The 13,387-nt window shown below is 39.5% G+C and overlaps 1 protein-coding gene across 2 annotated transcripts in view; it reads left to right on the top strand.

Annotated features, from left to right (window-relative positions):
* The window catches only part of arhgef9a (Cdc42 guanine nucleotide exchange factor (GEF) 9a), a 317,786-nt gene that overhangs the window by 57,597 nt on the left and 246,802 nt on the right, over window positions 1-13,387 (top strand). The gene's annotated exons all lie outside the window — the stretch shown is intronic.

Here is a 13,387-nt window from a genome sequence, read left to right as displayed (position 1 = left end):
GGCAACTGAAAAATGTCAACATGTATTTACAAAAAGATAGGTCATAAAACTCAAATTCTTAGCCCCTGGATTCTTGGGGCTGCCGGTGCTGTTTTACCTCCAAATTGTGCCTGAGAGTGGGCACTGGCTTTGGGTGATCACAGGAAACATCTGCTGGAAGCAGTAGTGTGGATGGCACACTGCCAACTTCTCTAGGGCAGTAAGATTAGTCAATAGATGTTAGTCCTGTTGGTGACACATACACCCTGTATGTTAAAGTTGGGAGATTGAGATGTCACATCAGTTCTGCTACATTATGGATTAATGTTTTTGGTTTAATGCCCTGTAATAGTCTCACTCAGCTGAGTATATATGAAGAATCACCCAAAATGTTGCTATTTAAAGGAATTATCAACTACTTAAGGTTGGATTGCTTATGTAATACTATTGACTGTTGTTGTGATTGTAGAAGTATTTTGTATTATCTAGAGTCCTTCAGACAGTGTCATGGTGTTTGGCGAAGCACTTCATCCTATGTCATGTTCCCTGCACATACTACTTGTTCTCAGCCCTATGTGCAGTGGTAAGTAATTCTCATGGACTTCAACATAACTGGGAAAATGTCAAGAGGTCACATTTAGCAAGAAGCCCTCTAAAAGAGGGAGAAAGCGGAGAAGGAGAAATGCCCTCAACAAAAGACCAATTTCACTCAGGATGACACTCCAACATGATCATCAATGGAGAATGGTGCTTCAGAAGACAACACTTCAGGAAGAAATGCTGAAATATACCAAAAGCTGCTGCAATCAGAGCTTCAAACTCATAGTCAGCATTGCCATTGGCTGTGAAGGTGCTTTTGACCAGGAATTTAAATATGTTTGGTTCTTTCCACATTCTCCTGTTGCACTGCATTCATTTTTTTTGCACAAACAATTCCAGCATCTGCTCCAGATAAAATGCATCCAGTTTTAACAGATGAATAAACTTGATTCGCCTACTAAATTGTGCAACGACCTATTTGTGTGTTTAGTGCTATTTGCATATGGGAACCATGTAAATTTGCAGGCAACACAAAGTTGTCAAGTTGGTCTGTATTGGGGACAAAAGTACAGGCCAATCTTATTGCTTAAGGTAAAGTTTCTGAAGTGTTCACTTTTGAGACTTTGTTAAGCACCTCCCAATCTGATGATCACATAGCATCTTTAAAACACGATGTGTTGACCACTTGAACCTCTTGAGATCCCTCTACATTCTTTCTTATGATAAAACGAGAAAGTTAGAAAAGAATTGTATTTGTGTTTGTGTGTGTGGTGGGGGCAGAATTTGTGGACTGAGAGCATTAGGGAGTACAGAAGCAGCAATCAATAATTCACTGCCCTCATATCAAAAAGTATGCATTTGAAAGTAGCCTCAAAGCAGGCCAAATTCTAAACTGCTGTCTTCAATGTTACGCTTCTTTCTCTGGGAGTTGGGTAGCTTAGTTGGCTGGATGACTGGTTTATTATGTGGAGTAACACCAACAGTTCCCATACTAGCCAAGATCACTGTGGAGACCCCTATGCTCAACTTTGCCCCTCACCAGAGGCGTGATGATCCTTAAGGTATGCCACTACAAGTTATCTTATAGTGGCATACAAGTGGGACTATGGTGATTTTATTTTTCTTCACATTGGAATTCCTTTAAACAAGTTTACAAACTTTAGGATTAATGGCTCACACCCACCATTCCTTATTCGTAGCCCATCCTTATGCACATGTTGGTTTCATGTTAAATTTTTAGTTTGAAATTCAACAGTTGGTGAATATAGTTTGGGGCAATATATAATTAGTTTTGTTTCAGATCACTGATCACACTTCAGTCACCCTTATTCGTGGTTATGAATGTTGATGAGGATATGATATCCACCTCCACTGATCAATATCTTGCCACCATTAATTCTCTGAACTTCCAAGTAAAAAACTTATACCTCGCGTGAAATATTGATAACCCACATTATGTGCAAGTGCTCGACCATCTGCTATACCTTGAGGACTTAGCTTGTTGATGCTCATATTACACCTGGGGAAAGCCTACCAGGCAAAGTATTGTAGGTTTACCTTGAAACTACCCTAACAAGAGTCAGGAGAAAACAGTAATGGAAAAATTGGCAAACAATACCAGTGTCACGAAGCAGTTTCGGAAGTACTACATTAAACATCTAATATTGGTGTTGTAGGATCTCATGAGTCACTTACACCTGCATAATTCCTGACTTTCTGAGGTCTGACATCACTCAATGACTTACTTTGCATACACCCCCACATACCATCATTTTATCCACTATCCATTATTTGTGTAAATCTGGAAGAGATAAGATGAATCACTTCAAAAAAAGAAACTGTAGAAACGTTTGGGCTTTTTGATGTGTGCTTAATGAAATGGGGATTGAACCAAGAGATTGCAAAAAAATTGTGTAATGTTCACATTTAAAGAATTTTACTTTTATTTGAAAGTATTAAACATTTTTACTGAGTTGGAGGAAAAAGTGCTATCAGCTATGATTTTCATTAAAGCCTGTTTCCCTTATTATTATTGTAGGGATGACCTACCAGCATCTCTGCAGGTTTCAGAGGTAGCCTGGACTCCCTAACATTGGCCACATTTTTACATCATCTTGTGATAGTTGAAAGTACAACCAAATTACGGGCACTGAAAGGGAAGGTGGCATACCAGGAAAGTGGAGTGGGAATGTGTAGAACTAAGGACTGGGGCTATTGTGGAGAACAGTTTCACCCTGCTGCTCCAGGCTCCATAGGAATGAGCTTTTGCAGATTGAGAGGTGATCAACAGCCAGCTGAGTCTCTGCCATCTGTGGTCTATAGGGTCACTGTGAGCTGGAAGGATCTCTCTATAGTCAATCAATTTTTCTGAAGCAGTTTTCCTCTGCTGCTGGCCTCTACCAATCCTTTTAAATGAAGGATTCTTAAGTAACTCATCTGCATATTTATCCTTCTTATTAGTAAGCCCAGTAAGCATAGAATGATTATAGAACAGAAGAAACCCTCTAAAGTTGGAATTCACCTCATTCCACGCCCACATTTTCTCCCTGCATCTGGATTGGCAGGATAGGTTATTTCCTCCTCCTGAGGATGATCTCTACCCATTTCAATGCTTCAGGCTTTCCCTTGCTGGTAGATGATCCTTCTACAGTGCCGGAGAAAAAGGACAGAGGTGAATGCTTGGGCAGCCACTAGGTCTTTGAATCATGACATTAAGGCTTTCTCAATTTACACGTTTTACAGACAAAACAGCATGCTGTGGGTTGGAGCCATATATCTCCAGGAACCAGTCTAAGCATTTTATTTTTAAAATTATGTCTGAACTTAGGACTGTGATCTTACAACAAAATTGTGGTGAAAGCAATTTCTTGAGTGGCAGTGTTCCCCTTGCTCTGCAACACAATCAGGCAGTCATGCAACACTGTATCATTGTGGATTTCATTGATTTGATAATGCTCTCGTGACAGACTTTGAAACATTTTACTGCACTTATTGTACTCCATAAATAGAAGTTGTTGTTATCATTTACCCTCAAACTGTGCTTGCTATCAACAAAACTGTGCGAACTGAAGATGTTAAGATACCTAACTCTATTTGTAGGCAAACCTTACGATGTCCAAATTTCTGAGCTCAATAACTGAAGAAACTATGACTCAGTGATGGACAGATTTGCTGCTTGTCCAATTACAACTGAACACATCCTCCTCACTGATTTACCAAGTGCTTTCCAACTGTTGCATGATATTGCTTTAATGATGAAGCATTGCACAAAGAAGTTTCTCCTCCTTTGCTCATTAGTTAGAGAAGTAAAGAATGACTTTTTGCAGTCTTACCAATCAATAGCAAACAGAATTATAGCTCATGTGAAAATGCTAATCAGCCTTTGACTAGAATGAACCACTTCTAAAATGCTTTTACTTACCACTTCTATGGTCGATTCTCACTTCTGAATTTTATAGGCTTTAGTAAATGTGCACTCAATGATTATACTTGGAATGTGTGGAACGTAGATCACCTGATTTGAAGAGTCACTCGGGACAGCTGGCATGAAGTTGCGTGCTTGAGATTGCTGGATAAGTTGCTAAAAGCTCTTTATTAGATTGCATGGCGGCAACAACCCTTTATATGATGTACAATTGTATCTACAAAGATTGCAGAAACAGAATAGAATAACTTGACATAACAAGGCATGGAGCTGGATGAACACAGCAGGCCATGCAGCATCAGAGGAACAGGAAGGCTGAAGCTGCTTGGTCTGCTGTGTTCATCCAGCTCTACACTTTGTTATCTCAGATTCTCCAGCATCTGCAGTTCCTACTATCTCTGAAAGAATAACTTGGTAAGTATGTTTATGGTGCATCTTTCAGGTTTCAATTAGCTTCATCAAATGTTTAGAATAACAGAGAGATAGGTTTAAAAGGATTTGGAGAGGCATGGCTCTGTGTGTGGGAAATCACATCAAACAAACTTGATTGAGTATTTTGAGGACATAACTGAAAAGATTGACGGCAGAGTGGTAAATGTTGTCTACATGGACTTTATTAAATTCTTTGACAAGGTTCTGCATGGTAGATAGATTAATAAGGTGAGATCACAAGGGATTCAGGATGAGCTTGCTAATAGGATGCAAAATTGGCTTGGAAGTAAGAAGTAGAGGGTGTTGTGGGTTGTTTCTTGTGACCAACATCCTTCTGCAGGGATCGGTGCTGGGTCTACTTTTGTTTGTCATTTATATAAATGATTTGGATGACAATTCAGGAGGCATGGTTAGTAGGTTTGCAGATGACACCAAGACTGCTGGTATAGTTGACAGTGAAGAAGGTTATCTAAGATGACAAAGAAGTCTTGATCAATTGAGCCAATGAGCTGAGGAATAGCAGAACCCATTTAATTTAAATAGATGCAAAGTATTGCATTTGGTAAAGCAAGCAAGAGCTGTACAATGGGAGGTCTTGGGTTGTATTGCCAAACAGAGAGACCTAGAGGTTCAGGAACATACTTCTTTGAAATTTGCATCTCAGGTAGACAGGGTGGTTTAGAAGGCATTTAGCAAGTTTATCTTCATTTCTCAGATCATTGAGTAGAGAAGTTGGTACAATATGTTGATGTTTTAGAGGGCGTTGATGACACCACTTTTGGAGTACTGTGTACAGTTCTGGTTGCTCTGCTATCGTAAGGGCATTACTAAATTGAAAAGGGTTCAAATAATATTTACCAGGAAGGCTGCCAGGACTAGAGGGTTTAAGTTAGAAAGAGAGGCTGTGACTTTTTTCACTGGAGTGTAGGAGGTTGATTAATCTTACAGAGATTTCTAAAATCACGAGGGGCATGGGTAAGGTGAATAGCAAAGGTCTTTTCCTTCGGGTGGGATGTTTCAAACTGGGGCATTTTTTAAGGTAAGAGAGAATGATTTCAAAGGCACCTGAGGGGTAACTTTGTCACACAGAGGTGGTTCATATGTGGAATGAAATGCCAGAGGGAGTGTAGATGCAGGTACAGCTACAATATTTCAAAGACATTTGGATAGTTACTTGTATAGGAAGGGTATAGAGAGATATGGACCAAATGCAGATAAGTTGGACTAATTTAGTCTGGGAAACTTGGTCGGCATGGCTGAGGTGGACTGAAGGATCTGTTTCTGTGCTATGTGATGATATGAGTCAATGAGCCTATAGATGGATAGTGGACCAATTAAATCCACCAAAAAAGGACAATGCAAGACAGCAAATTTACTTTGGAAAAATTAGAAATATCAACAGTTTGATTGTCCATTAAACATTAACTGAGATGATGAACTAGCCTGGCCATCAGTACCCTTAAAAAAGGTTATTTTTGTTGTGTTAGCATTGAAATTGCGAGATTTACTTCAAAATAATTTTTAGAACATTTTGCATAAGCAGTAAGTGTTGATGAGTAATGAGCTTGACTGTATGAGGAATCCAAATTACCACATCGTGTTGAAATGACAAGATATGTTGAAGCATCATGAGTAAATGACAGCCTCTATTGATGTTGACTGGACTCTTTTACTGTGTGTAGGCTCTTTGCCAAACCTAAATAATTTAATTTCATGTACATACATCAAATATTGGACATTTTAGATCTGCATTTTTTTTTGTCATTTGGCAGACGATACTTTTTGTAATACAATACTGTCAACTCTAATCTTACTGTTAATTTTAAATGCCATAGAAATGTCAGTAATATATCATGTTTAACAGTACCCAAGGAGTCATGTTCCTTTTGCATGATAATTAGGAGGATGCCTGTTTTCAATAATAACAACAGAAAATACTGGAAATGTTGAACAGATCTGAAGTATCTCGGGAAAGAGAAAGCGAGTTTCAGATCTGTGACCTTTCATCAGCACTCAGTAGAAGATTGTGTGCTCCTGAAATTAACAATGACTAAATTAAATGATATCTTTTCGGCCAACGATTTGGCTAGTGAGCTATTAATTGCCCAGGAAAAAAATAACAATTTCCTTTCATTGCACAGAAGCTCAGACCATAATTTTTAATTGTCTTAATTTGTTTAGCTACAAATGACTCGGTGGTAAATGGTGGTAAATTAATGTTTATGAAAAGGCCAGATATAGGTTAACACATCACAGGATGTCCTGCCCTCTGAAACAAGTGAAATACCCAATTCATATAATATCTAAAATATGTTCACATTTTAAACCCCTTTCGCAGTCATCTTTGGGATATAAATATATTTAACTGCACATTTTTTTCACTTACCTCCTTTTGCAGATTTTAACATTCCATTCCAAAAATATGGGCAAAACTATTAAAAGACACTTGGGAGTAAACAACTAGGAAAGGCACTTAGCAAAGGCGCATGACTAGGTGTGCCCTGCAAGATATAACATATAAAATGAATTAGGATGAGTGAATCCCCAACATACACAATTAGATTTTGCTAGAAAGCATATTTTGCACATAAGCACATGTTTACTGATCTTTACATCGCTATTTAGGGCATGAGTGTCGGGATGAAGAAGTTTGGCTAAAATGTGTCTTTTCCCTTTGCCAGTTTCTTTTTTCTCTGTTGAAGGTATTGGTCATTTTTTACTTCAAAGGTGTTGGCCATCTTTTGGTAATGGAGCCAAGTTATTAGTTTTCATATCTGCACCTGAACAGCAGGTTTTGGAAAGCTATTTGTAACGGAAATTGGGATGGAAAGTAAAACAATTTCATCCACTTTCAAGCTATACTCACTGAAATACATTAATGAGGAGAAACCCTGTTTAGATTTTTGATTTCCAGTGAGAGATTCTGTCTTTACAACCAGCTAGTTGAGAACCTTTAGAATTTCAAAAATTCTGCTCTTCATAGATCAGCTGGACTCTGTCCAACTGATGAAGGGAGTCAATGCAACTTTTGACTTGCGACATTTATTGTTTCACCACGGAAAATAAGAGAATTAATTACAGCTTGATTTTGTGTCAACAGCCTAAGACACAAGGAGAAGTAAGACTTTCGAATCTTTGAGCCTGCTCTACCATCCTATACAATCATTGTTGATCTTTTACCACAATTCCTGAACAATTCCCATATTCCTTAATACCTTTGGTATCTGATATACTGTCAAGCTTTGTCTTGCACTCAATGACTGAGCATGCACATCTCTCTGGGACTGAAATTCCAAATGATTCACAACCCTCTGATTGAAGATACTTTTTATATCAGTCCTCAAAGTTTGACTGATACTTCTGAGACTGTATATCCTAGATTCACAAAAGGAAAAGCATCTTACGAGCATTTATCCATTTTAAGAATTTTATATGACTTATTGAAATCAGTTTTCCTTCTTATTAATTTCAGGGAAGATAACCCTAATATGCATGACCTCTCCTCAGAGGACAATCCCTTCATCCCAAGTATCAATACAGTGAGGTTTTGCTGCATTCATTCCATGGCTAATATCCCCTTCCTTGGACAAGGTGCCCAAAATTCTACATAGTATTTAGATGCAATCTCATCATGGGCCCTTACAAATGCAGTAAAACATCTTCACTTTTATATTCCAATCCCTTTGTAATAAAGACTAACACACGATCTGTTTTCTAATTGTCTGCTCCAGTGTAACTGACCAACATGGCTACCAAGGTTCCTTTGAATACAAATGCTTCCCCACTAATGGTCATTTGCCATGTAAAATATATAATGATTTTCTATTTTTCCTGGCAATGCACTATATTCAATCAGCTATGTTCGTGCCATTCACTGCTTTGAATTGATTCATGTGATGTGGGCATGGCTGGCTGAGCCAGCATGTATTAAAGGTCGATAATGAGTGGCCATAATTTTAAGGTGAAGGGCAGGGCTTGAGAAACTGTTCAAAGAAAGGCCAATCACCTCAGTACCACAATATTTCTGCAGGAATGCCGCAGGATAATGTCCAAAGGTCAAACACCTTCAGTGGCTTCATCTTCCCTCGACCATTAGGTCAGAGGTTGGACTGTTTGCTGATGATGACATAATGTTCGGTACAAGTCATAATTATTCAATACCGAAGCAGTCATTACTAGATTCCCAGCGATTGAGATCTTGGAGATTACCTTTACCAGAAACTGAACTAGATTAGCCACAAGAATATTGTGGCTACAAGAGAAGTCGTAGGTTAGGAATTCTACAAAACCTGTTCATAATCTACAAGGTTCAAGCCAAGAGTATGATGGAATGCTCTCCACCTACTTGGATGAATGTGGCTCCTAAAACATTCAAGATGCTTAACATCATCCAGGTCGAAGTACCCCATTCACCGCTTCAACATTTACTCCCTCCAACATGCAATGGTAGCGGTGAGCACTGTATATTAGATGCATTGTGGCAACTCACCAAGCTTACCTTGGCAAAACTTTTCAAACTGGCAACTTCAACTACCCAGAAAGGCAAGAGTATTATATGCATGGGAATGTCATAACCTGCAAGTTCCCCTTCAATTGACACATCATTCTGACTTGGAGCTTTATTGCTATTCCTATTGTTCCCAGTTTTCTTGTTATTTCCATTGTTGAACAGCAGGATTGCACATGGTACCTTCTAATCCGTGTGAATGATTCCAGAATCTGAGAATTACAGGAAGATCAAAGTCAGGAGGAATGGGATTGTGAGAGATATATCAGTTTGGATCGGAAATTGGCTTGCTGAAAGAAGACAGAGGGTGGTGGTTGATGGGAAATGTTCATCCTGGAGTCCAATTACTAGTGGTGTACCGCAAGGGTCGGTGTTGGGTCCACTGCTGTTCGTCATTTGTATAAATGACCTGGATGAGGGCGTAGAAGGATGGTTTAGTAAATTTGCAGTCGACACTAAGGTTGGTGGAGTTGTGGATAGTGATGAAGGATACTATAGGTTGCAGAGAGACATAGATAAGCTGCAGAGCTGGGCTGAGAGGTGGCAAATGGAGTTTAATGCAGATAAGTGTGAGGTGATGCACTTTGGTAGGAGTAACCAGAAGGCAATGTACTGGGCTAATGGTAAGATTCTTAGCAGTGTAGATGAGCAGAGAGATCTCGGTGTCCATGTACACAGATCCTTGAAAGTTGCCACCCAGGTTGACAGGGCTGGTAAGAAGGCATACAGTTGTTTTAGCTTTTATTAATAGAGGGATCGAGTTCCGGAACCAAGAGGTTATGCTGCAGCTGTACAAAACTCTGGTGCGGACACATTTGGAGTATTGTGTACAGTTCTGGTCACCGCATTATAAGAAGGATGTGGAAGCTTTGGAAAGGGTGCAGAGGAGATTTACTAGGATGTTGCCTGGTATATAATCTACAAGGTTCAAGTCAAGTGATGTGGGCATGGCCCACAGGGAGGGAAGGTCTTACGAGGAAAGGCTGAGGGACTTGAGGCTGTTTTCATTAGAGAGAAGAAGGTTGAGAGGTGACTTAATTGAGACATATAAGATAATCAGAGGGTTAGATAGGGTGGATAGGGAGAGCCTTTTTCCTAGGATGGTGACAGCAAGCATGAAGGGGCATAGCTTTAAATTGAGGGGTGAAAGATATGGGACAGATGTCAGAGGTGGTTTCTTTACTCAGAGAGTTGTAAGGGTATGGAACGCTTTGCCTGCAAAGGTAGTAGATTCACCAACTTTAAGTGCATTTAAGTCGTCATTGGACAAGCATATGGACGTATATGGAATAGTGTAGGTTAGACGGTCTTCAGATTGGTATGACAGGTCGGCACAACATTGAGGGCCAAAGGGCCTGTACTGTGCTGTAATGTTCTATGTTCTATGTCCTATGTTCAATACATCACCATTGTAGTGATCTCTTTATACACCCTAACATATTGGCCACCTTCTCTGGGGCGTTTGTCAAAATTAAGTTCCAATCATTTCTCTAATGCTATTTCTTTACCAATAATAAAGATCTTGAAGATCCTTATTTCTGTTGGATCTCTTGTTCTCCAGTACAAGGGTCCCTGATTTACAAATGCTCTTACTTACAAACACAATCTTGTACAGTGGTGTAATTTTAAAGACCTGACATACAAACATTTCCTGTACTTATGAATAGCTGCTTTATATTGTCCTGCGTTGAATTTGCGTACAAAATGACTTGCGAATGAACTCCAAAACAGAACCTATTTACAACCTGGGGCTGCCTGTATTTCTCCATTAATTTTTGGTGCAGGAACTTGGTTTCTACTTTAAAACTAGTACACTGGATGAAATATTTTAAAATACATTCATATTAAAAGTTAGTGTAGGTGAAAGTAATAAATCTTTAGTTTTGGCAATACTTTAAAAATTCATCTCATTTATATATTGTCTAAGTGGAGAAACAAATTGACTAATGTCAGTTGAGCAGAGAAACAGCTATATTGAAAGAATGAAAATGAGGAGTTAAATCAGGAACGATTCTGTCCACATCCATGCTTGAAAAAGGTTTTCTAGTACCTCTCCTGTGTACCTTGTACAAGATACCCAGAGGCTGGCATGCAATTGTGTCTGAGCCAACTGCTTCAGGAGATGAGGGAAGAATATATTAAAGAAAAAAAAGAGCAATTCACCAAAGCTTTTAATGTTCAAAACAAAAGACAGAGGAGAAAGAATAATTATTTGTTTAGTTTAACCAGCACGTCACACAGTTTATGTCCTTTACTGTAACTTTTCTAAACATCCTGTCTGTCATTGTGACTCACTCCCCAGCGTCCAGAGGACACTCAAATCTTGTCACTATCTAATAGGGGAACATTACATGAAGGCAAGCAATCAGAAAATTTCAAATATGAATGTTTATTAACAGCCAGCAAATGTGAATGCACATAAGATGAATGGAGGCTGTAGTTCATCTCCACTATGCAAACCAATCATCTCATCATGAAAAATGACAATTTGACAGTCTCTGATGGTGTCCTGAATCAGCTTAGCTCTACACAAATCAAATGTTAATCAATTCTTTTCAGGCTTGTGGCACCCCCCACAAGATCTATAGGCCCCCTTGCACCCTCCTTAACGATCAATGGACAGACCCCCAATGTCTCTACTTTCATCTGACCTTGGGCCGACTTTGGCAAGTAGCCTCTAGACATGACTGATCACAGCCCTAACCTTTACTTTTGTAGCTGTTCTGTTGATAATAGATTCCACTGACTGCTGGTGCTTGCTGGAGAGGAATGACCATTGCCCACCACCAGACTTCAGCCAGACATGTAACTGGACTATGAGCATTCAATGCAGACAGGTAACCACAGTCAAGTCCTGAGACTGCCAATGGACTGGGATCCTGACTGATGGTACAATGACAGACGATCAATTATGCCACGCCTCTCTTGACTGAACTGAGGTCTACTCTCCATTCACTTTCTGACATGATCATTCAGTGGAATTAACGTGCACTGTGTTTTTGTGTGCGCAGCCGATACCCTAGTATGCTGTACAACAAGATGTTCTATCCTTAACTGGAAACATCTTATTGAGAAGGCATGACACACAAACTGTCTGTCTGTCTGTGCAAAAAGCACTGATAACTTGTGGGTCTGTTTGAAACCAGTGTGCTTCCAGGCAGTGCAGAGCTTGGCAAAGCAAGGTGGATGCTGCAAGCATAGAGGTAGGTGCCAAGGGACCGAGCACTAAGAAAGCAAGTGAAAGGCCTTGAGACAATCTGATCCATGGGCTGGGTGCCTGTCTGGGCACAAAGACTGTCCCTGCTGTAGCCTTGCAGTGCTTAATGCTGGTGCAACTCACAATGCAGTTGTATGGTTTGTAAGCGACCTACAAGTGGACTGGACTTGTGCCATGATGATCATGAGGTATTGAGAAATGTCTGTTGCCAAATGACCAGTGTCCATGGATGAGTGTTTCATGTGCCTGGTGTAGGATCGTGCCCTGAGTTGTTGCTTTGTGCTGAGCAACATAGAGGCTCCTCACAGCCAGGCATGATCTGAAGTCACCAGGGACTGGTTTGACTTACGTGTTGAGCATTCTCAATGTCTGATTTGTTCAGTGTGTTTGGTAGGATAGGAAGTGGAATATTAATTATTCGAGTTGCAGCATGAATAAGGCATTTAAACAGCTATGATCCCCCTTAACTAGTTACTCACCACTTTCGAGTGAGAAACTCATCTTGCTGCCAGTAAAGACACAAAAGATGCAATAGGTTGTTCTTGAAATTGAAGTAGGCCTTACCAGTTAACGCAGCGTCTGATTCTCAGACGCCAAGTCATCAACTCTAACTTGAAGTTGCTCAGGCTGCAGACACTTACTGCAGCTCCCATTGATTACATCAATAGCACATGACATGCCCTGCCATATTTATTGTATTATGTGTAGCTAATTAGGGTTTCAAGTTTAGAAATATTAATAAATAATTAGTAATTACTTTGTAATTATAATAAGTCATTTAACAAGTTAAGCTATAAATTTGATACAGTATTAATATCTCTCCAGAACAACTTGGAATCATGAAATTTAATAAATCACTTACTTTTTACCTAATTAATGCATCTTGATTTCAGTACTCAGATCTAATTTTTCTCTCGGCCCACAGCTTGTTCTGACCAAGACCAGAGTATCACCTCTTCCTCACAGTGTTAAATTCCTTCTACTACCAAATTCCAAATTGCAGTACACTCTGTGGTTGTTCTAACTGCAATTACAAATTAAAAACCTGAATTAGGCTCTTCTGACTATGGAATTGGTTCTAGTGAGCCCCACGCAACTAATCATGCAGCCGTTATTAGATTGTTCACCACAATGTAAGACCGGGACATACCGCAAATCAATGTTAACGTTAAATCGATTCTAAATACAACACTTGGCCCAATTTCAAAAAGAGATCAACACTTAGTAATCATATAATTCCTTCTTTGCCAAATATCCTAGTATTCCTGTGGTACACCATTGAGCTGGG

This window comes from Stegostoma tigrinum, chromosome 15 (genome assembly GCF_030684315.1).
Source record: "Stegostoma tigrinum isolate sSteTig4 chromosome 15, sSteTig4.hap1, whole genome shotgun sequence".
NCBI lineage: Eukaryota > Metazoa > Chordata > Chondrichthyes > Orectolobiformes > Stegostomatidae > Stegostoma > Stegostoma tigrinum.
Note: the sequence above shows the minus strand (reverse complement) of the source record. Positions and strands in the feature narration are given on the sequence as shown.